Source organism: Phyllostomus hastatus, unplaced genomic scaffold (assembly GCF_019186645.2).
Source record: "Phyllostomus hastatus isolate PE091 unplaced genomic scaffold, TTU_PhHast_1.1 phas_scaffold_442, whole genome shotgun sequence".
NCBI lineage: Eukaryota > Metazoa > Chordata > Mammalia > Chiroptera > Phyllostomidae > Phyllostomus > Phyllostomus hastatus.
Genome location: NW_025334030.1, coordinates 2,262,954 through 2,286,621, shown reverse-complemented (window position 1 = coordinate 2,286,621; position 23,668 = coordinate 2,262,954). Strand labels below are relative to the sequence as shown.

Genomic DNA, 23,668 nt, shown 5'->3' with positions numbered 1-23,668 from the left:
TATTATGGTCATAAGAACATAGACACTAGCCTATGACCTCGCCCACACTAACAGAGGTCACTTTCTCCTATTTACCTTTTGCTCTCCATATCTATGGATTCAAGAAATTAAGTATTCATTAAGTATTTTCCAAATACATTTAGAATTCCCATTACTGATGGCTTTCTGCAAATAAAAGCATATTTTGAAACAGTGTAACAGTGGGAATGTATTTATCTCAGATGCCCTTGTATTAAACACAAGGTTCTTGAATCTTGAATCTTTTGTCAGGGGGATCCTAATGGTCATCTCATCTCCCTTTTAGTGTACTCCTTGAAGACTTTTATCAGATTAATATATCTGTGTTTACTTATATAACTCCTAAATTTAACCTCACTTTATATCTTTAGCAATGGCTTGTCTATTTTCTCTTGTGACTGAAAGTAAAGTAGATACAGATCGACATTTTCTGTCATGAGGAACCCTGAGCTCCTACAGCTGAACACCTTCACAAAAAGAGGACACAAACTATAACAAATTAAGGGCTAGAGTATCTCATTCAGAACATAAATTGCTCATATTGGGAAGGAAAGAGGAAATATAGGTAGGCTGTGCCAACAAGCCATTTGGAGGGCCTCAAGGGCTGGGCTCTGGTGAGGCATAAGGGTGGGTGGGTGAGAAGACCACTGGAGAGCAGCTGTGTTACTACAAAGAGGGTGCAAGTGGTCAGGAATCTAGGAGCCCAGAGACAGCAAGGTGCCCCCTAAAGCAATTGTTGGATAACTCTTGGATGTGTTAGAGGAGGTAGGGGCTACATGGGGGTTGTTTCCTCCTTAAACTGTTCAAGCCTGAGGTTCCCAGGCTCCGTAATTATGATGCAGACATCTTCTTGAGAACAGGTGTTGACTTTGGTGGTTCTTTCACTTCACTTCCTGGGAGGCTGGAGGCTGGATCCCGTCTCCATGTTACTTGTGCCCACAGCTAGGGCCATTTAATCTTTTCAGGTAGGCTTGGTCCTGTGTAGGACAAATTGTGACCTTAGGAAGAATATAAGTGTTAGAGACCTGACCCCATGCTTGGACCCTCTGATGCCTTGGACATGGGCCACCCTTTACTGGCTGAGCTCCACATCAACCCTCATGTCATTCTGGAGTCCTGACTCAGAGCTCTACTGGCTCAGAGGCTGTATGACAACAACTACTACTAGTACAACAACTATTACTACTACTGCTGCTGCTGCTATTGCTTCTCCTCCTCCTCCTCTTTCCCACCTTCTTATGGTGTTATTGTTGCTATTATTTATAGAGAGCTATTGTTGTGAAGTAAATTAACTCAAAACTTAATGTATTATATCAGAGACATTTGTTATCACTCATAGTTTCTGTGTGTCAGGAGTTTGGGAGCAGCTTATTGGGTTTCAGCATTGTGTATGATACTAGCTGCAGGTGTTTGTCAAAATCTTTTTTGTATCTGTTGAGATGATCATGTGGTTTTGTCTTTAATTCTATTATTACCATGTGTTACCTTGACAGATTCTTGTATGTCATGGTTGAAATTCTTTTCCTGTGTTGCTGCATTTGGTTTGCTCATATTTTCTTGAGAATTTTTTTTGCATCCATATTTATAATGGCTGTTGGTCTGCAGCATTATTTTCTTATAATACTTTTTTCCTGGTTTGATGTCAGGGTAATACTGGGCTTACTAAGTGAGCTAAGCTGTATTACTTCATTTTCTATTCTTTCTTAAGAGATTTAGAAGTGTTGATCTTAATTCTTCTTTAAAATTTTGGTAAAGTTCACCAGTGGAGCCATCTGGTTCTGGGTGTTTCTTTTGGGGAAGTTTTGTGCTCACTAACAATTTCTTTTTTTGGTATCGGTCTATTTAGGTTTTCTATTTTCTTGATTTTATAGTTTGTGTCTTTCTAGGAATTTTTCATTTTTACCTAGGTTATCTAATTTTTTTTGGTTGTCAATGGTTTATTGATAATATTACAGCACAGCAGAAGGATTCAAACAGCTCCACGTGTTGTTTTGAAATTCATCCCGACTGTAGGCCGAGTGACCTGCAGGTTGGACAGGCTACCAACGTCCAAGAGCTTCAGCATCTCCTTAGTGTCAAGATCAACTTCAATGATCTCCTGACCCATGGCTGAGACCTCGGGAGCGTAATGATCTCTCCCCTCTCTCTCCTCTTCCTGCAGCTCATTGGATCTAGATTCCTCTCGTGGGGCCTCTGTGAATCCACCTCATCAGATGTGTGACATAGCCTACTCTCTTCTTTCGGAGCTTCTTGGTGGGGATTATGGCGATATCTTTGCACACACACTTGTTAGTGTGGAAGTCACTGCCCAGGCACATGTGGTACTTCTCCATGGTGACCCAGGCTGCCTTCCTCATGGTCTTGGTGTGACCACGGCCCATCTTGGTGGGTCCCTGATGAAAGAGGAAACCTAGGTTATCTAATTCTTTAACTACACAGTTGCACATAGTATTCCTATGACACTTTAAATTTTATTCTTTATTTAAATTTGCTATTTTTATTAATCATTTATATATTTTGATTCTTAACATTTTTTCTTTAGTTCTTTGACCATACTTGTAATAATTTTTGAGGCCTTTGTCTACTAAACCCAGTATCTGCTGACATACAGAGATGATGTCTAGTAACTATTCTTTTCATTGAGTATTAGCCACAATTTTTTTATCTTTTTGCATGTTTCATAATTTTTTTTGTTGAAAGGTAGATATTTAGGCAACATATTCCCCAGGTGGTTATTATTGTTGCTACCTTTGTTGTTTGTATCTTTGTTTGTAGACTTGTCTTGGCTAGAACTGTGAAATCTGTTTCCTCCTGGTAGGTGGCCATGCATGCCTTTGTTCCATTCTTATTGTTATTGTCATTTTTTCTATGTTTTATTTTGTTTTTAATCTTGGTTTCTAAGGGCTTTCTGCATTGTCTGTGTAGCTGATTGGCCAACCAAAAATGGAAATAAGGCTATGTTTGAACACTTAGAACAGTAAGAAGGCTCCTGTTTTCTGTTAATGGGTCTATGTATGTGTAGGGAAGTGTATCCAGTGTTCCGGCCATTTGCAAGTCTTCCCAAGTATTTACACTTGCTGGGCCCTTCGGCATCACACTTTCATCTGTGTACTGCCTTAGGATTGGTCAGAAATGTGTGCATAGCTTAGGACCTTTCCACTCTCCACTGAACCTGTACATGGTCTCAATTTGGAATATGCTTGCCCAGTAAGGTCAGTTATGCCATGAGCTCTCCCCACTTTCCCACCACCGAGAAGAATTTCACTTCTACTAATGATGCTGTTGGATATAGTCACTGCTTTCCACTGCAAATCAAGTGAACTCATCTGACCATGGCAGCAAAACTGCCGGGACTCACAACAAGTCCACCCAGGCTGAGCCTTCATGGTTGCTGGGAATGGGAGCACTCCCTGTCTGGGACACCAAAGATTCCCACCCTTCTTACCTGAAGCCCAGTAGTTTTTCAGGTAAATACTTCCAGATTATTGGATGCATTTGGTTGATTTTTAGAGTGCTAGAAAATTGGATGGAGGGTTGATTTTGTCTAGCTTTTTAGTGTGATGCTTTTAGAGGGAGGATTTGCTGGCCTCCTCACTGAGCCATAGCTGGTAGTCCCAACCACTGTTAATGTACATTTGCATCTTTTCATCCAGCCAAATGCACAACACAATGGAAGACCTTATTTAAAATCATCATCATGGTCTCTGAATTTATTTTTTCCTGCAAGCCAGAAAAATCCCCACATGTTTATGTTAGCAGTTTCATTGGAGAGCATTTTGGATTGTCTTCAAGGTTTTCCTAAGGTAATGGTCTGAGGAGGTGGGGCCTGTAGGAGGTGCTTAGGTCATGACCCTGGAGCTCTTATAAAAAGAGGCCTAAGAAACCTCCCTTCCCTTCCACCATGATGAGGTTACATTGAAAAGATGGTCATCAAAGAGGACTCAAGCTCCCATCAGACACTGGACCTACCAGCACAATGATCTTGGACTACCCAGCCTGTTGAACTGTGATACATAAATCTTTGTTGTTTATGAGCTACCCAGTTTATGGTATTTTTGTTAAAGCAGCCCGAACAGACTAAGACAGGAGCCAACATCAGCAGCATGCAGTCAACCTACAATATATTAAGGGTGTCACATAATTAAGACTTATTTCTTGTTCTCATAATTTGCTCATGAAAATTGGGTTTTTCTCTGGGTCTAGGCTCCTTCTAGCTATGGCTTCATTATCTTGGAATATTCTGGTTCAAGGCCCATGAATAGGGGCAGAGAACATTAACATTTATGTGGAATGTTTCCTGGAAGTGCTTTGTATCATTTTTGATCACAATGCATTGGCTTGAGTTCAGTCACATGGTCCTGTTGGATGCAAGGGAGGCTGGGTAATGCAGACCTTCTATGCCCAGGAGGAATATGAGGACATTTGATGACTATGCAGCATTGCTTTTGCCACTCATACTCTTTGGAAATTGTATTACATTATTATCCTTACTCTTTGGAAAAGAACACTTGGACACAGAAATGATGAATAATTTGCTTAAGATGTGTTGTTTTAAGTAAGTAATTGGAAGATTATGGACTGGAATATTTATTGGCTTTTAATTCAGTGTTGTTCTTTTTCCCTGCCGTATTCTCTTTCATCTTTACAAAGTATCACTTCTTAATTGACATAAGACAATATAGCACAGTCATTTTAGTATAAGTGGAAAGGCCCACTTACAATACCACCAACCTGCAATGATTTTTTAAAGGTATGCTTATATCTTTATGGATATATGTTTACATACTCAAATAATAACATGCATTCATTTTTTACTGTTTTCAACCTATAAACATTCTTCATAAGTCTACCTTTTTCCAATTATTATTTTGATTGTTGCATAACATTGTATTGAATTGATCTAATGTTTACTTAGCCATTCCTTTTATCATTAAACATATGTTTTAACAACTCATTTAAACCTAAATATCACAGCATGACTTTAACTATTACTTTAAAATAATGTTTATTGTAACAAAGGCTGATTACATTGGATTTTCTGATCACCTATGGGCATTTAGGAAAAGTTGTAGTTAAATAGCACAGCCTTTATCTTATTTCTTCTATATTCCTATGGAAACGTGTGAATATAGTGGGGCCCTATTTTTCCATGATTCTTTTTTTAATGAAAATATTTAGCTTGTTAAGAATAGAGTAAATTCTAAAAAATATCTGAATAAACCTCTTAATGTAGTTTTATTTAGCCATGGAACATACTATTTTATTGAAATTTGTTTATATTAATTTATTAGTGAGGGATGCAGGGAAAGAAACCCAGAAATATCAGATTATATATATTAATTCACTGGCAAATATTATTAAGCACTTACTAAATTCTTGGCAGTCTTTTAGAAACTTAATATGTAACATAAAAGCAAGCATAAACAAAATTCTTTCAAGAAACTTATGTTCTGCAAGGGATGGGGATATGGGGCAGACTGAGCCATATAAATAAAAAGAAATGACATATAATGCAATGGACATGAAGAAAAATAAAACAGCCCTAGCTGATGTGGCTCAGTGGATTAAGTGCCAGCCTGTGAACCAAAGGGTCACCAGTTCAATTCCCAGGTAGGGCACATGCATGGGTTGCAGGCCAGGTCCCCAGGAGGGGGTGTGAGAGGCAACCACACATTGATGTTTCTCTCCCTTTCTCCCTCCTTTCCCTTCTCTTTAAAGATAAATAAATAAAATCTTTAAAAAAGAGAAAAAGAAAACAATGTAAGGGGAATAGGACATGATACATTGGGTGAGGGATGCTTTTTTTGCATGGAGCTCTAAGATTGCCTCTCTGAGATGTGACATTTGAGTAGAAACCTGGAAGTGGTGAGGAAAAAAGTTCCATGTGGATATCTGGGAGGACCAGACAGAGGGACAGCTAGGGCAAAGGCACTTGGCTGGATATTGTTTGTCACATTCACAGTAAGGAGTTTGGTATGGCTAGAGTGGGGGTTATGAGAGAGGTGAGAATAGTAATATATGACATCACAGAGTTAGCAGAAGCTAGAGCATGTAGGGCTCTCAAGGTCATGGGATGGACCTAGGATTTTGCTTTAAGTAAGACAGCAAGCCATTGGAGGATACTCAGCAGAGAGACAGCATGACATAATGCACATTTTGAAAGGAACATTCTGGATGTTGGGTGGAAAAGAGATGTGGGGTAAGGTCAAAGCAGGGGGTCTAGCTTGGGGGTTAGGGAGCATTACAGACATCCAGGTGAGATATGAGCAGGTTGGTAGCAATGCAGGAGTAAGAAATGGTCAGAGTTTGATGTATTTCAAAAGCAAAGACAGGTTACTTAGGTAGTGGATTGACTGTGATGTGCCAAAGAGAGAGGAGCCAATGGTTACTACAAGAATTTCAGCCTGAGCATTTAAAAAATTGAAGTGCTTTTTCCAAGATGAATTGCAAGAGGAGCAGATTGTCAGGGAGGAAAAGAGCGAAGAAGAGGGAGTTGAAGAAGGAGGAGGAATTGGGAGTTCATGTTTGGACTGACTCAGCATGAGGTGCCCATTGGAGTTCTAAGGAGAGACGTCAAGAAGACAGTTGGTTCTTTGAGTCTGGAGGATAAGAGAGATGCTTCATATAAAGGTACACATTTAGGATTCTCCATCTTAGAGATGATATTTGACACCTTTAGACAGGACAAGATCACACCCATCACTATGTGCACATGCTGTAATATATGCAAAAAAGGAAAAAATCTCCTGTGACTCCACTTCCCCTCCATCTGCCACCCAGTTTCTCTGATCTTCTTTATACAAAACCCAGAAATAAAACTTGCCTATACTTGCTATCATTTTTTCTCCTTCCATTTTTCTGCTAAATTCACTTCATTGAGGCTTCCCTTCTGCCCACATTCTGGGTGATCTTATCCTGTCACAAGGCATTCAATACTGACAATGAGCTGATTATCCCCGTTTTACAATGAAGAAACTGAAGTTCAGAGAGGGTAAGGCCACTTGTGTACTCACCAGCACAATGCAAACCTGTACCTTGTTTTTCTAGCCTCAGCCTGCCTCTTTCCATCACATCCTAGTTCTCAAAAAAATGAGGTAGTGTTTGCAAACAGGGGCTTGGGGATGATCGTCTCAAGTGACAATTCACATTGAATATTTTAATTGAAAAAAATGTTTATTTATTTTAGAGAGAAGAAGGGGGAGACAGAGAGAGAAAGAGAAACATTGATGTGATGGAGAAACATAAGTTGGTTGCCTTCCATTTGCACCCCAAATGGGGATCAGACTCACAACCTAGGCATGTACTCTGATTGGGAATCCAACCTGTGACCTTTCAGTTTAACAGGATGATGCTCCAACCAACTGAACCACACCAGCCTGGGTCACACTGAACATTTTAAAACTTCCTAATAATTATGTAAATAAAATATATTATCTCACCCTGATCAATGTACATGTTTATATTGCTTATGTCTATATTTTCATAAGAAACAAAACTTGTGGAAAGACTGTGAGCTATTGCTATCTATTATTTTAAAACATAAATTTATAGATTTAATCTTTTAAAATATATATAATAATGGTATGGTGAACATGAGAGTGGGGGCAGGAGAAGGTTTAGGTCTTCCCTTAGCACCCTAAAGAATGGAAGACAGGTGCCTTTCAGACGGGGTGACAGGATGTGTTATCCTGAGAGCTGTGGAGAGCAGACCCACATCTTCTTTCTGGCCTAAATAGCTGTGACTTAAAGTCGATGTTGTATTGCTCTGGCATTATTAATTCCATGTCTTCCTTGGATATTTGTTCCTTGCAGTGGAAAGAAGAGGGTCTCCCAGAGGGCTTGAAAAATATTTGTTCTGATATGATTGTGTTTTTATATGCACTCATTTTGTCTGAGATCTAGTATCCAGGGCAGAACAATGCCTTAGAAATCAAATATGGTGAAATGCTTTTTATAGTTTATCAGTTATTGTGGTAGGTCTAAAATCCACTCATTTATAGACTAATTCATTAAAAAACACATTGAGTGATGGACCGGGGCTAGATTGTGATATTATGGGATAATTTTTCTATATAAGGGAACTTGGACCAAGTTTGAAGAAGCAGAGAGTATGAATTGTCAAAGAGAAATCTAAAGGAAAGTGTGCATGCAGAGCTGTTAGGTGCAGAGGTATGGGTGCAAGGACAAACACATTATCTATGAGGGTCTCTAAAGAAATTTGCTCAGTAAGAGAGGACAGATATGATTTTGGTGGAGAAAGTAAGTAGAGAATTGTGAGGTCCAGGAACAGAACTGGAGCTTGCATCTAGTTTGATATTGAAGGCAGAGCTATGGAAAGGTGGGTCATGATGTGGACCCTGTCATAAGGTTATGTTTGGATGGATTATGGATCAGTGTGAGGAAAGACTGAAGTCAGGAGAGATGATGGAAGCTGCCATAGCTAGTGCATGTCTGGATGATGGTGACCTTGTCTCAAGAATGAGGGCAGCAAATGTGGCACTAACAGTGCTGATGGGGAATGAAAAGTAAATGGAGGAACAGGTCAGTGTTCCAAGTGCTCAATATTAGGTTAGGGCAGAATACCCCAGTAAATGTGGGGTAACACCGGTGTGCAATGGGCCCTGAGTTGGGAAAATCCAGTTTTTAGACTATCATGATTCAAAGTCCTAGCAAGTCATTGATTATTTTTGCAGTTCTACTTCTCTATTAAGTGATACAGTGAACTATATTGATTTAATATCCATTTAGCATGCTTTTAAACATCATTTATTATGGACCAGGTTGGGAGGGTGCAGTGGTATATCAGAGAGACACCTCCATGACAAATCACAATTAAAAAGCCATTTTTGTCCTAGATGGTGTGGCTCAGTGGATTGAGAGCTGGCCTGCAAACTAAAGGGTCACTGGTTCGAGTCCCAGTCAGGGTACATGCCTGGGCTGCAAGCCAGGTCCCCGGTAGGGGACACTCAAGAGGCAATCATACACTGATGTTTCTCTCCATCTCTTTCTCCCTCCTTTTACTTCTCTCTAAAAATAAATAAATAAAGTGTTAAAAAATAAAGTAAAAATCCATTCTCATACTTTCCCCCTAATTGCTTCTTGATGAGAGAAACAGGATACAGTGGGGCTACCTATAGGAGGTCAAAGAAAACATTCTGCATTTTTAAGGAAGTAACTTGGGATTGGAGCAGGAGTTATAGTGGAGAGAGGAGTTGGTTTAGTCAATGAAAAGGGGAAAGAGGAGAAGAGGAATGATGGCATAGGCTACAGTGATAGCATATACAACAATCCAGATGCAAGCAAGCTGAGACACTGAAGAAGAGCCCTGTCTGGAGGTGAAAGGAGTGAAAGTCAGAAAGGAATGGCAGGAGTCAGAGGCTGGGCATCTTCTCAGCCACCTTAAAATAGTGGTGGTGGGGTAGGGAGGGTTTAGGAATATCTAAACAGAGGGGTAATTTGATCCCACATGCATTTTGAGGATCCCTCTGGCTGTGTTGTGGAAAACAGATTGGAGGAGACCAAATGGAAACAAAGTGGTCAGTTAGGCATTGTTTAAACATATTGTCAGAGTTATGGGTTAGGACACAGGAGGTACCATTGGAAACTGAGAGGGAAGGAGGCAAGATACACTTTGCTTGGCTATGATAATGTAAGTAGGTAGTAGTGGAAGGTGCAGATAGAGAGGGAAAGAGTAGGATAATATTAACTAATGTTTGGCACACACCAAGAGTAAGCAGCTTTCCTTGTCTGGGTGTGGAACCTCGTATGATGTTACTCATATTAAGGGTTTTGTGTGTGTTCCTGTAGGTGCATATGGATGGATATATATATCTCTGTACATATATCAGGTCCACATATGTTGAAAATATTTTTATGGCATACTGGGAATAGTTCAGATTATATGTGTATTTTTTTATACACATATACAGACATCCAGAATGAAATACACCAACAGTGTTTATCTCAAGGAGGCAGACTGTGGGTGATTTATTTTTATGCTTCCTTCTATTTGCCTAATTTTCTGCAATAAGAAATAAAGTTTTTACTCCCAAAGACCAAGAACCAATTAAAGGTTTGAGAACAAATGTATCTGCCACTATTGATTTTGGCCAAAAAATAAAAAAAGATGGTTAAACACAAAATACAGTCTTAATAAACCTGGCTGGCAATTCCTTCCCTGATGTTATTGTCTATTTCAGACAAAGAAAAGAGGTATATGATCTCAGAAATCTTTGGCTATGAGGAAAACAAAATAAAGATCAATATATTTTGTCCCTGCTTATATTTTCTGCTCACTCCTTGTTTCCCAGCTATCAGAGTGCTATCAACTTCAGTAAGTAAATTAAAAACTATAAAGCTGTGAACAAAGAAATCTTGGAAGTAATGAGACCACACGGCATGAAGTAGAGGAAATTATATATATAAGGAACATAGTATTATGGTCTGCCTACATCATTCTTATCTTTAAATGCAAATCAGAATGTTGCAAACTTTCCCAATGCCAAGACCAGAAGCACATACCCTCCATTTTTAGCCAAATATATCAATTTTGCATTACCAAACATTACTGGGCTAAAAGAGCAGCTTGATTTTCTTTTACTGAAGGATCCAGAATAAAAGAGATTGAGAGGAAATTTGGTGATCCAAAACCAAATGAGACCCCAAGCACAATGCAAAGTGTAGCTAGTCAATTCTGAAATAATTGAATGCCTTTATTTATCTAACCTACCGTGGACCTTGGCACAGAATCTAGGAATCTTCTGCATCCTATGTGGTTTTAGATGACCTCCGAAAACTACCTGCGACATTCAACATCACCAAATGGTGCCATTTTCCATCTGCTGTCATGCAGTTGTTTTGTTTACCGGCAGCTGTCAGATGGGTATTATAATGAATGCTTTTATAGCAGATGTTATAAAACCGAATATAACAAGCACTGGGGATGAAACTGATAGCAGAGTGCCTGCAAGGAAGCTGGAAATGGGTCTCTGTCGTCTGCATCAGGAAACTATCTCATGTGCCAGTTCACGAGTGCCTATTTTGCCAACTTAAAATAAACTCAGTTGCTAATGCAGAGTTGCCACAGTCACAGGGCACTCTTTGGTTGCTCAGGGTAATTGTGGTTTAGCCCCTTCAGGAGAATTATGTGCATCGCTTAGCCAGTTATGCTCGTGTTTTCATGTGTAAATGAATCACTTTTCGCATGTGCTAAAATGCATATTCTAGGCCCCCATCTCATTCTGGCATACAAGTCTGTGTGGGATTTAGGAACATGAGAGTTTAATAATCATCTCCCCAAAATGCTCTGATGCCCCTGTGGCAAGACCGAATTTGGAGGAAATCTTGCTTTAGTGTGTGCATGCTCTCTGTCTCTCCTTCATTGTTTATTTATTTTTGAATTGCCCAAAGGGAAAAGTGCAGTTAGCACAGTTGATTCTCTCAACCACTTCCAAATAGTGTCTGCTATCCTTGCCAGCAGAAGGGCAGGCTTGGGCCCTGAGAGAGGGGGATTAAGCAAGCAGAGTGACATGTGGTGGTGCCAGTGGTTCTGACCTTGCATCCAGGGCTCTGTGGCCATTCATCTATTTGTACCCATCATGCTTGCCAAAGCTGGGAAGATAGCCTAGGTGTCAGAGCACTCAAAGCAGAGGGAGATGGCTGCCCTACCTACTAGAAGTGCTGGGGGCATTTTGAACCACAACCTGGTACTCTTAGAAGTAGCTACAAAGAACAGTTTGCATTTATTGGAGGCTTATTTCAATTGTTCCCCAGGATTTTGTCTCTCTAGTTGTGGTTAAGAAAATCTCACTCCTAAAGCTCATACATATCACCAAAAACCTGATATTTCATGATCTTTTTATGTGAAATGAATGAGAGTACAGTTTTGTGAGTTGATATATGTATATGTGCATAAGTGTATCTATATATGTATACTTTCATTTTTTTTTTTTTGCTCAAACTCAAAGGAGCAAGTAAGAGCCATTACAACAGTTCTAGTACATGGAACTATTTATTCTTTACTCCCAGACCTGTCATATATGTTTGTGAAGTCCCCAGTCTATACTGCTGCACTTCAGGTACTATAGATGTTTAATAAGTGTTTGCATAAATGAATTAATGAGAGCAGTCTTTTGAATGAGTCTGTCTTGCTCTGATGTCTCATTTAGTGTTATTGAGTTCACAAGTTAGTATAGTATAACCAAAACTAAAGAGAAATGTTTGGTACCCAGTACATATACAGCAATGTTCAGTGTATATATATATGTGTATAGTGTATATACTGTACAGTATATAGTATCACTGTGTATGCTGATGTCAGGTGTGAAGACTCTGGAGTCCTATTGCCTTTGTTGAATCTGGCTTTGTGCAACTGACAGGCAGACCTGGAGCAAATGACTTAATTTTCTAAGCCTTTGTTTCTTCTTTCAAAAAATTAGGATATTAAAGACGACTTACCCCATGGGGTTGTAATGAAGTTTAAAGGAGAAAATGTACATAAAGCTCTCAGTACTGTGCCTGTAACATATAAGCACTTGGTGAATAGTTGTTGTTGTTATTATTATTTGCCTAATATTTTTGGGAACACACACCTTTCATTTTTCTCTATCAAAAATGTGGCTTGACTTAGTTGCTATTGGTCCTACCCTCAAACTTATTGGACCATGGATGCAAGGCATATTGCAGAAAATATGTTGCTCAGAATAGCATGGCTTATGTATTTTATCTTGCTGGCAAAGGACTCTAAAAGGCTTAAAGCTTAAATTAAAGCCCACATTTACTCCAAGTGGGGGAAGGTACCATATGCCTCTCCATCTTGTGTGTGGTATGACTGGAAACAAGAGGGAATGACAACACATTGGTGGCTTCAGCCAAAATGGGAGGCCAGCAGCCTAAATCCAGACCGGGCAACTTCCCTGGCTCTTCTGGTTTTGTCTGATTGTGCATTTGACCTTGACAGACACAGTCGGAGCAGTTCCTTTCTGCTTTCTGTCATTAATCAGTTCTGTAGCATCTTCTAAACAGACAGCCTGGTTGGATTGAAAAATGTGCCTGTGTTTTCTCATCTGATACAAGCATGAGTTAAACTAGAGTCACCTCCACTGGTGAGCTTGAATACTGGGCAGGATTTTCAAGTGGAGCATTACCTGAAAATATCCTATTAATTAGTTGTTAATGTTGTCTTCCTGCTACCATGGTGCCTGTAATTATGATAACCTACTGTTTCATCTTTTCTATTGCAGAAGAATTTATTACCAGAGGAGGGGGAGGGATGACATTTACGTTCACTGGCAAATGAGGCCAGACTTTGACTTTGAGTCACTCTTGAAAATTTAGAGGCGCACACAGCACAGCATTACAGCAAGTATATTGTGGTAGAAGATATTAACCATGCTCCACTTTAAGATCACCTATATGTTGTAAAGTTATTGGTGTACCATTTAATGCATACATAACTGGATAGAGTAGAAACTAATTTTGTTCGGAAAAATACATGGTTGCTGGAAACAAGGGTAAGAAAACATGAATAATCTGTAATATTTTATACAGTCCAAAATGTAGTTTCTGACGCCTTTAAAGTGCTTTAGAAGTTGGTAAAGATTTTTTCATTTCTTTAACAAAGTGAAACTCATGCTAAAGAGTTTTCATGACTTAGCACAATTGTTATGGAAGTACATGAGAGAGCTGCACCTGGTACACAGGTATCATGGGTCTTGGTTCTGAGAATGTTCTATTGCATCATATTATAAACTTATGACAAAACCTCATGATTTGGGGAGGGAAGAATAGACTTTTATAATTAAGTTATTGCTGAGCTGACTGGTAAGTGGTAACTAGTGAAAGAATTAGCCTCAGACATGGAATTCTGTAAATGCTTATTGAGACAAATTGGCATTAAATAGCATCTGGTGGATTGAGGAAGAAGGGCAATGGATGATAACATTTATATTATTTCCAGACATGTTTTCCAGCATTGAAGAATTCAACATTTACTGAATCTACCTCTTGCTCCCTCCTCCATATCAATCACTATTGAGTCTCTACATTTTCTTCCCCATTGCAATTTAAGTTAAATGATATTAGTCCTATTTAATGCTGTGAGATTTTCCCAGAACACATCTCAGGACCAGCCTCTGGGACACTCTATTAGTTGAGGGATGCCTGTGCTCTTACCCATGTCATGTCAAATTGGTGTTGGTAGCTGACTGATGAGTGGGCTGGCCATAGAGTTGGCATTTTGTCTTCTGTAGGAACAGCCAATAAGATAGGTAACTGGTATCTTTAGTGAAAACTGCCATTAAACATCTTCCACATCTACTATAATTAATAGGAGAAACTGTCTGGTACCCAAATTTTAGACACATGATGGTAGAGACAGAAATCCATGTCTCAATTCTACCATATACTAACTGGGTAACACTGGATATGTGTTTTAGACTCTGTTTTGTCATATATAAATCAGGAATGATAATACTACCTATCTTGTGAGGTAGCTGGGATTATTAAATTAGGTTATATATATTAAGTGTTCAGCACAGGGTCTGATTCACTAAAAGCTTTCAGTGAACATTGTTATCATTAATAGAAAGCATTTTCATTAGGCTTCAGCTCATATTTCATAAGAGAAAAGCAATCTTTAAACAATATGTCTTACCTAAATTCAATTAAAGGTTCCCACTTGGTTCTTGGAACTGATAGCCAGGAAAAGTTCCATTCATCTGATGGCTATGAAATGTTTATCTTATCATCTGAAATGTGAAATGTTTATCCTTTTTTCAATGAAGAAATATAATTAAAGCCATTTTCATATACATCCTTAAGATTCACCTCTTTGTAATGGATTGAATGATTTCAATGTTATTGAATCCTGTTGGTGAGGGAGTACATCCAGCTCACCTTCTCACCTCTTAGAAAACCTCATCCAAGGCTTTACTGAGTCTCCAGAGAGATTGGAGATCACCTCACTGGCAATAGCTGGTTAGACTGAGGAAAGCCAAGAATGTGGCTGGTTAATCAGATGATCTCTTCCTGGTAGTTAAGAATTTTAACACAGCTCAATATTCATATTCTTTTAAAATTTTTTCAGTGAGAAGGGTAATAGGAAATGTAGTCTAGAAATAGGAGCCATGTAAGATCAGGAGGGCAGGCAGACATCACTATTATTAGTCGAGTGACCCAGAACAAGTCACCTAACATAGAGAGTTTCAATGTCATTATTTGCAAAGCAAGGATAGTCATATTCTCTGCCTCAAGAAATGAAGAAGAAACACGATAAGGCAGGTGAAGCATTTAGCAGTGACTTGGGCACACAGGAAGTGTTTAGTGCAAAGAAGGGGAAGGGACTAGTCAAAGAACATGTATGAATGACCCACAGACATAGACAACAGTGTGGGAATTGACTGTGGAAGTGGGTGTTGGGATGGGTGGAGGAGGGCAAAGGAGGAAAAGTTTAGACAATGTAATGGAATAACAATAAAAATGATTAAAAAACATTTTGAATTGTAGTCAACCCTTGACCAACAACCATCTGAGATTTACCTTAACTCTTACAATATTAACTGCATATTCTTTTATTAAATTGGAGTCTTTTTCTTTCTTATCCCCCCTGTTAAGTTTGATATTACAAATCCCTCCCTTGTTCTCAATGTTCTATCCTCCACTAATTCCTCTGGTGTTCTTGAGTAAGCAAAGTTGCTTTCCAAGGTCCTGACCACTGTTTGGGTTTCTTTCATCTCTTTTCTCATAACCACCAACTATCATTTTTTGAGCACTTACTTAGCCCTGACATCGTATTAAGTACTTTGCATACATTCTCATTTAATACTCAAAAAAGCTCTATGTGGTAGAAATTATTGTCCCCTTCTTCAGATAAGGAAACTGAGCCTCAAAAGAATTGATTAAGCCATTTAAGTTAATATAGCTCTATATGGTAGATCAGAAGTTTGAAGCCAAGATTCCAAAGCTCATACTTTGTTGCCACTGTATTAAAGGAAGCTAACTTTTAAATTTTTGTTTCTTCCAAATTACTAGTGTGTTATTTGGAGTATGTGACCTACTGTGGCTCCAGTTCCATAATTTATAATATAAGCATGATAACAGCTATCTTTCATTTTTTGTGAGTGCTTCAAATAATTTATGTGAAGTATTCAGCATACTGCATGAAATGCAGTAGAAAATAAGTCCAGGCTATTATTAATAATAAATAATTAGTTTCCCATTCTGGAAGTTTTCAATTTGGATACATGAATATGATTTTAAAAGCTGAACCCACTGCCAAATTTGAATTATTGCCTAACTAGATCTATGCAACTGGAAATAGAGAAATAACATACAATTCCAGCAATATCAACATTATTATTTTCACTTTTTTTCCTGATGCTGTCAGCTTGTTGTTTGTGCTATTTCTTAGAATAATAGAATTTATTCAGGCAATTTATCCTTAATACAAGTGATATAAATGGGGCTATGCAGTGCTTATATATCATGCTAATAATGTCTGGTTCATCTTTTTTTCTTTCTCCTTACAAATGGAAACATTGATTTCCTACCCTGTCCTGTCTTTTATTGCATTTTTTACATTGAAGTCATCTTTGTTTACTGCCTAGGCTGAATTTCCAAAGCTAAAATCATGTTTAACACTATCCAACAACATTTTTAAAAGCATATACCATATGCTTTTCTTGACATTGTTGTGCATTGGAATGGAGTCAAAGGAAAGAAAAATAACATATTTACTCATCCCAGTTATAAATTAAATTCATTAGTTAAAAAATACACCTGATCAATGATTTAAGAATAACTATAAAGCTTTGCATTGGGAACTTTGGAAATAGTGTCAAGTAAATGAATGCATGTTTAAAGATGTGGACATTCTTTATGGTTTCACTTCTTTTCACTTTACACAATCCATGTCTTCAATCCAAGTATTTCTTGATGTCTTCTCAAAATATTATTTCTACTACCTAATGTTTCTTTTGAGTTTGAGACTCATAGTTCATTGAACATATGTCCAATGGCCCCACTGGCATGAATATCTTATGGACACAACTAATTCATTATGTCTGAAAATGAAACCAACAATCACCCCCTGCTTGCACCACCTTAATATGTCCTGGCTCCTCCTTCTTGGAAAATCACACATGCAGTTGGTTTACCCATGTTAGAGACCTCTCTATTATCCCTGCCCCACTGGAGCATAATTCCTAATCCATTCCTGTAAACTGCTTTATTTTTCTTGAAGTTAACCTGGCATCTCTATTTCCTGCAAAGATAAAATCATATAGTAGCAGTGATAGAAAAGCAGGATCAACCTGTTTGGCTGATACAGGATGATAGTGGGACTAAAAGTTACAGTACTGACTTTCTTTGGGCTTTAGACACACATTTGGGGTGAGAGCCAAGAAAAGGGCATGAATTGATTAGAGGGGAAAAAAGTTAACTTGGGTAGAAAAAAAGAATAAGAAGCAAGGCCTAACAAGATAAATTGAAGGAGAGAAGATATAGATAAGAACAATCTCCAAACATGTTCACGAGATTACTTGTTTTGTTTATGCCTTTATGAATGAAGCTCAGGGGAGATGTTGTTTTTAAAAAATGGAGATGTTTAAAGAGGTTGAAATGGAGGACATTGAATGCTTTCGCGGTGGGCTGTCTTTGTGGAACTGTGTGACCCTGGGCATGTCACTTTATTCTTGTGGGACTTACCTTCTGAAAATGAGGCATTTGAACTAGATAATTTGTAGCATTTCAGGCTTTTAAATAGTCAAGGTTTTATGAGTAGGAACTTGGGAGAAAACTATCACAGTTAAAAGTTGGTTATGATGGATTCAGTGTAGAACTTTGTTGAATTATATTTAATACTAAAGTATACCCTTGGTGAAATATTGAATAATACTGAGTCTGGTATTAATATAGTCTGGCTTAAGTAAAGTACTAATATAAATAAAATTATATTGAGAGAAAATAATGTTTATAAAGTACACCATCAAGATGAACACTAGAAAAGGGAAACTAAACCATATCTAAATAGTTTTTTACTTTTCTCTATTGTCACCCTCTTTTTATATTATCATTATGTTTTCCAGGCTGGCAGATGAGTCTCAAAATCTACTTCTGATTGAATTTTTTCTTCTCTCCTTGAGATATATATATATATATATATATATATATATATATATATATATTCATTTATAAAGCACAAATGGATTGTGTGTTTTCTGAGAGAAAGAAATAAATACAGCAAAGGTTTCTATGCTTGATTCCACTTTCTTATTTAAAAAATTAATATAAATGAAAAGTATTCATTTACTTTTTGAACTAAGTTTTATCACAGATATTTTACTTGGGAGTAAATACTCCTTAAAACAAGCTAAATGCCCATCCTTGATAATTTAAAGTCAGAAAACCAGCCATGTGTAAAATAGGTGTGTGTTCACATAATTGACTACAGTATTTTGCTACATGGTTAAATGCATGATTTCCCCTAATAGAATGCCATTGTGGTCTACATCACATTTTCTAGTTCATAAAAGTCAAATGAGCTGTGACCATAGTCTCCCAAACTTAATGGAAAGTTCATTTTGTGACTTCTGAGTTTAAATTGTGTCTTTCTAGGATGAATCAATAGATTTTAAGCATGTTAATGGATCACATCACCAAAAGGTCTAATCCTGAGTGACTAAAATGGTAGATCTAATTCAGATTTATTGCTTTTCTAGCATGTTGGACCAAAAGGTCTTTAATCTCTATAATAATGTAATGGATTTGAATTAACTAAATAATACTCACCTGATGCAGATCACTTAAGTTGTCTACATATTCACCTGGCACTGTGCATTTCAAACTGTTGGGGGGAGAGATGTGGCTTGGATGTGTTTCTGCTGTGAAAACTAGCAAAGAAGTAAATAGAGACTTTGGGCTCACTGCACATTTCTTTCCCTGTGTGGGATGCTTGCTAGCACAACATATTTGTACACTCCTCTACCAATACCCTTAGCTACAGCTACCTATCAGAAGGCTATGAAGGCTAGAAAAAGATACATCAGTTATGTCCTGGACTGCTCAAACACTCTTGAGCATAGCTATAACCCATAGCTTGAATGTCCACCAACACTCAACTGCCCAGCAGTCTTGATCATGGACAAATAGCATGGGTCAGTTCAGATGCCCAGGGCCAGATATGGCACCATTTGGAAAACACAAATGAAGATGTTTGGGGGTGCTGGCAGTGAGTTTCTGTGAGGGTACCACATGAAAGGAAGACAAATTATTTCTGTTATATCATGAAGCACCTTGATTCTTACACATGGTGAATAAGCATGAGACTACAAGATACTTATGGGAAAATGAATGCCGTATATATATGCTCATATATATATATGAGCAGCTGCCTCAAGAACAGTCAGAATCCTCCCAAGAGTTTGGTTGATCTTTCTACATTCCTTTGCTGATGCCCTTTGCTTGATCTTGTCTTTGCATGCTCCTACAGAGGGCAGTTTTAAAAACCTCTAGGATAGATTCACCAGATGTGAGAAAGAGAGAAGAAAATCAAATGATGTGGTGACTCCACCTGCCTTTTCTCTTAGTGAGAGCATATATACTATCAGTTATGCTATAACAGACATCTGTGTTCCTAAAAATTACTGCACAGTGCTAAAATCATACAACAAAAACTGGGCTTATGGGAAAAATGGGGAATAGGCAACTTTATCAGTGACACAAAATGACAGACATGCACAAATCAGCCTAGTTTTATATGTTATATGATTGAAATCCATAAATGCTGCAAAAATATGTAACTTAACCTTGAAGAAGACCAGAAATTTTCTGGTAGAGGTGGGCATCGAAGGCTTATGGCTTGTGAGTTATTGTGAAGAGACAAAAAGGGAGAGTGATCTGAAAATTGTGACACCAGTTGTGCAGTTGTGGATGGGTGTGACTCATAACAGACACTGTGAATTGAGGTAGCAGGTAAGTGTTTGAGGTGTGTGCTTATGTGTGTATTTATGCATGGCTCTTTTCATCTGAGTGGAGTTTTTGGTGCTAACTTAGTGGTTTTCACAGATGAAATCAAGCATATGTAAATATGAAGTCCACATTATACTCAAATTGTTTCCTGCTATATCCATTCATTGGAATGCACTCTTGTTTTCAAAACAAGCATATAATAAACCAGACTGAGCTCACAGAGTGAGCATGAGATGGGAGGTAAGTACTGAGGTTTAGCTCCCCACTGTGAGCATCTTAGAGTATTACATGTGACCAAAAATGCATATGCTTTCCCCATGACCTTAAATACCAACCACTTTATCTTGTGCTCAAGTGAATAAAATACATGTTCTGAGTTGGAAGAAAAATATGGTTGTGTTGGATATCACATTGTTTCCAATGTGCCTCTTGTTAACAAGAGATAAGTTTGATTTCTTTGGATATTTTTTCTTTGCACATTTATTCAGAGTCTAACATTTCTTAGAGCTGTGTTTCCACTGGTCTCCTACCTCTTGTATCTATTCCTGAGGTAATTCATTCTAATAATCAAAAATTGTCTGGACATATTGGATTGTTCTTAGATATCTGTCTTCTGATTCAGTTATTCATTGTCCTCCATGTTGGCCCATGATCTTATTGGCAGTCTTAAAGGAAGTTTTGAGGTTATTTGATTCATTCTCCTTGTTTTACAAAGGAGGACCCTGGTTGCTTGGGGAAGGACTTTGCTCAAGAATGTAAGACAAAGGCAGTTTCACAAATAAGTCAGCCTATAATTCCAGAACTTTCTTGAGGTAATGCGTAATGGTCTTTCTGTTGGATCAGTTTATTTTACCTATCTCAATACCTGCCTGTACCTGATCTATGCATACACACTCATAGAGAAATCAGGTTAACTCTCCACGTGGCATCAACACTGCTATTTCTATTTTTATCATGAATGGCTGCCATGCCACCATCCAGAATGGCATATATAACTTTATTTTTGTATCCAGTTATTTGTTTTTTCTTATAGTGTATAAAACTTTTAGTAGACATGGGATAACCCCAGTTATTCCTATTACTACTAAAGCTGGTGATACTCAACCTGTAGATCTCCCTGGCCACCTACCTCATTTAATATTGAATTCTCTTTAAAGGGAGTTTTTTTTAAAGATTTTATTTATTTATTTTTAGAGAGGGAAGGGAGGGAGAAAGAGAGAGAGAGAGAGAAACATCAATGTGCAGCTGCTGGGGGCCGTGGCCTGCAACCCAGGTATGTGGCCTGACTGAGAATTGAACCTGCGACCCTTTGGTTCTCAGCCTGTGCTCAATCCACTGAGCTACGCCAGCCAGGGCTAAAGAGAGTTTTAAAAGCTTTAATTTCTCTCTTTATACAGTTGAGAAAAACAGGGAAACAGAATTTAATCTTGAATTGAGTCATTTCATGATTTTGTATTATAATCAGTTCAACATCAGCTCATCTGAACACACATTCAGACGTGTTACTGAAAACACTAAAGAGTATGTCTTGGGGAATTCACTTTCATTCTGGCTTATTCTATAACATTCTAGAAGCTTCAGAACCCATAAGGTACTTAAAAATCCATTTAATAAAAATAACAAAATCCATCCAACTACTCAAAACAGACCAAGTCACTGTTTAACTGATATTGGAACTAATATTCTATGAAGTATTTAAATCTAAGCATAATAGTATGAACAGTATAGCCTTGGCCAGATGGCTCGATTGGAGCATTGTCCCATACACCAAAAGGTTTTGGGTTTGATTCTCAATCAGGGCACATACCTAGGCTGCAGGTTCAATCCTCAATTGGGGAAGGCACGGGAGTCAACCAATCAATGTTTCTCTCTCACATTGATCTCTCTCTCTCTCTCTCCCCTTCACCCCTGCCTTCCTCCCTCCCTCCCCCGCCTCTCTCTCTAAAATCAATAAACATATATTTTTTCAAAAGTATGAGCATCACAGTGATGGGAGGGGAGAGCACATGACTTCTGAGACTAATTTGTAGGCATACATACAATGTCCTTAAAATGAGGCATTTATAGGGGGAAACAAAAGTGATCAAGTTGAGATTGTGGAATGTATGTGCTATCAGGGGTTGATTTATTTATAGTAGTATTGTTAATTGAGTTGGATGGTCTCATTTGACAATGGATGCCTATTGTTAATACATTGTGTGTGTGCTTGTGCATGTGGGTTCACACATACACATGTGTTTCTCATAAACCCTTGGTTTCCCATAAAGAGAGCATTCCAAAAGAAAGAGATGAAAGTAAAATGCATAAAAGCACAATAACACATGATTAAGTTTTGACCCCATAGATTGTTAACCTTCAAAGCTAACTCCGCAGTAGCACAATATTATTAGCAATAAAAGGAATTTGCTTTGCCCTTTTTTTAAATTACCATAAACCGATTGACTGAGACAGAATGATGTTAATATTTAAGAAGTAGGACACTAGATTCTATTATCTCAGAAGCTCTGTCACCAGGCCCTCTCTGTAGTCCTGTTATCTAATTATTGGGCTTAAATTGCATTAGTGTGCTAGCAATTTGTCTACTACTGGAAAAGTAATTGACATTTGGGTTACTGCTTCATATTTGGGCGACTTGGTAGCTAGTTCTGAAGAGTCCTCTTCTGTCAGGGCAGATTAGCTTAATGTTGCCTAGAAGAAAGGGAAGAAGCTCTGTGTTTTAAGGTATGCTGCCTCTGTCGCTGGTTGCAATTTGGTATTAAAATTTCAGTTCTGTATCAAAGCTGATAAGTCACCTGAGATGAAATTGAACAAGGTTGTCGTGACAAAGTAATTAATGGTATTTTTTGACTTTCAGATGACTTTAGGGGAAGCACACTTATTCTGTTCCTCGGCGTCTGCTGCCATGTTTATAAATATGTATGCACATTTACAAAACATCTTTAACTGTTGTCAGATGTTTCTGCAGTCTCCAGATTTATGGTTACTCTGAATTAAATAGCACCAGGTACCCTTGGTATACAGTTCTGATCTGGCATTGACACGAAAGGCAGTGACTTTCCATAATATTTCATTTGTATTGCGTCTTTTGACACCACACATCATTGATAGGCAGTCCTCTTTGTGTTCTTCTTTGAATAAAAATTGAAAACAGCATGCCTTGGTTCTTCTATTTCTTTACTCATTTTTCTGCCTACCAACTTTTGTTTTGTTTAAGAAGAAAGCAATGGGTATTAACAAATATTCTGCATTTGTCTTTGAGGAAGAGCTTCAGCAATCATACCAGTCTTTGACAAGATGGCAGATATACCTGAATTGACCAAGTATTCATTCCTACAGCCAATTGACCTGAGAATAACACGCTTCTTTCATGTGTCGAGAATAGGGTCTGGTAATATAAATAACAGAAAATAGAAGTGGCCAGTCATCATTTCCCTTAATTTGAAAACAGAAGGTGAATCTCAAAGTATTCAAAAATTGATCAAAAATTGGTATTTCTTTTTTAAGACATGGGCCACACCTGCCTTGGAAAACACGCCTTGCCTAGCCCTTCAATCTCCTTTGTCTCTGTCCCCTGGCTCTCTCTACTCCAGGGTTGCTGGCTTCCTTTCAGTTCCATGAGCAAGCCAAGATCCTTACTGCTGCCAGGACAATGTGCGTGCTGTTCCTTCTGCCTGGATCACTTTTT

General features: G+C 38.1%; 1 protein-coding gene and 1 pseudogene across 1 annotated transcript in view; one reads left to right on the top strand and one right to left on the bottom strand.

The window, feature by feature from the left end:
* Positions 1-23,668, top strand: part of RBFOX1 (RNA binding fox-1 homolog 1) — a 1,503,477-nt gene that overhangs the window by 133,895 nt on the left and 1,345,914 nt on the right. The gene's annotated exons all lie outside the window — the stretch shown is intronic.
* Positions 1,988-2,399, bottom strand: LOC123807148 (annotated as a pseudogene).